Raw genomic sequence first — 2,340 nt, forward strand, 5'->3', positions numbered from 1 at the left:
ATGTAAAACTTTCAATGCAGTTTTTTATAGACAAGGCTAGAAAAAAAAGCAAAAAGCGAATCAAGCAAATCGAATAATAAATAAATAAATGAATAAATGTTTAAGGTTTTGTGTAAGAACCTTATCGAAATCGGTTTAATGTCTGCTGTCCATCTGTCTGTCACATTCATTTTCTATGAAACGGTGCTGCTATTGATACGAAATTTGGCGAAAAGATTGTAACTGTGAAGAAGACTTCCACACAGTGAGTAACACCGTTCTACGTAGTTTTAAAGAGGGAGGATCCGCATGCAAAACAGGTTGTAATTTTTTTTACCGTAAATGATACCATAATTTTTTCTCAGATTTTTGGATTGAGAAGATGCTGATGGTCCTTCAAGTAAACTCGGAGGGGATCACTGCTAATATGGAGTTGTATGAACGCTAATGGAGTGGGTAACTTGCATATTTTCGATGGGAATATAGACTACATATTAATATTTCCAAATGTCGTCTTCATAGAAGCATATAAAGTATGAGCCTATCCCCGGAATATAATTTTAGTTAGAATAATGACCCGAAACACATAGCACTATGTAAATACGAAATTGTGGCTACTCTACAAGACTCTAACAAGGTTCAAAACAGTCGCCAGATTGGAAAATAAAATCCGGGGCAGACATATTTCAAACAGGAAGAAGGAGAACCAATTCCAGAGATACCACAGAAGATCTTGTAAATTCACTGCGAAGCCGGTTACAATATTATAAACAGCCAAAATAGACTACAACGCAATACCGGCTCATTATGCACCCAAATGTTTTGGTAATTACGGTTATCTGGTAATATTTCAAGAAAAAATAGAGACGAATACTTTTGTGGTGTGGTGTTTGTTTTGTATTTTTGTCTTTTCTCTATAACCATGGAGTGAAATGTTTATTTTTCATTTGTAAAGAGTAGATAATAGATACAAATTTAGGACATGAACAGAATATTGTCCATTTTATTTAGTTATCCAAATCCTAAGTTAATCAGATAAAAGGTAAGCAGACACACTGTACAAAGTCCACATAATTGGAATATTGTCTGATTTCACTCAAACGTAGATATTATACAAACGTTCTGAATAATTTGGCCCATTTGGCAAGAAATCCGCCTTAAGTTTGAACCACCTGCTCATTATTCCACAGGTTTGTTTAGTTGTTACTTCTATAGGCAGCAGCGCGAAAAATCTATAAAATCGGAAAATATAAGCATAGCCCTGGGTATGACTGACTGAATATCGGAAATTTTCCGCCTTGTTAATCTTGCTTTTAATTATTCATGACCTTAATAAAGAATCAATAAATAAACATTTCAAGTTAGAATTAAATTAATCCCATTTTATTCAGATTCATGCTTTTCAACTTAAAAATTTTCTGATTTATGGAAAAACCCGAAAATTTCAACCGTTCCAAGAAAAATGATCATCATAAAGAAAATTCCAGGAAAATCTTAATTTTTTCTATTTTGTAAGAACAAAATAGGGAAAATAAATGAGGTCTGCGAGAAGAAAGATGGAAAGACTCCAATCTCCAACCTATGCTAAAAATAAACCCCACCCAGGTTTTACAGCTCCACTAATGACCACACTTCGGTGTAGTGTTAGAATGAAGATGCTTCTAGATGCATTGCATCCACTTTCCATGGGGAAAACTGAGCACCTCAGCATAGTGTACTTCACAAAGTTCAGCACGTAAAGCAGTCATGAATTCAAAAATATTCCCGAGTTCCCAATTGAACAATGGAAAATGTGGTGAGTGGGTTTATGGACTCTACGATTCATTCTGAGCGATTACCCATGCTTCCGCGATTGCTTCAGGATTACTTCCTATTTGCAATTAATTCTACTCAGATTAAACCAGCGCAAGGGATGCAGTTAAGAATGTTTAGGCTGATGGGGAATCATCTGTTAATTTGAGGTGGTTCATACACACATACCTAATTTCCCCTGAATCACGTAGTAATAAATTGTTGTGAAGACGGAAATTTGTTAAGTATTAAAATAGCGCGTTTCCGGGAGCAGAAATTGCGCTTGTTCATCTCCCCATTATCAACAATAAAAACAAAAACAATGGCAATGGTGTTCAACAAGTGTTTTCACTGATTTTCGGGAAAATTGCTCTGAATCGAAATGATTTTCGACACATGTTGGCGGAGCCCACAATGCTATTGCTTCGGAATATTTTCTTATTTTTCCATCACACACGTTGTCTACGCTCGCTATAAATAGCTAACCAAAGTGGTGATTGGTTCTTGAACTATGCACACAATGTGTGCTAGTTTGTAAGATCAGCTCCGTTGTTGTGGCGTGTGATAATG

The sequence above is a fragment of the Hermetia illucens genome, chromosome 2 (assembly GCF_905115235.1).
Source record: "Hermetia illucens chromosome 2, iHerIll2.2.curated.20191125, whole genome shotgun sequence".
Lineage (NCBI taxonomy): Eukaryota > Metazoa > Arthropoda > Insecta > Diptera > Stratiomyidae > Hermetia > Hermetia illucens.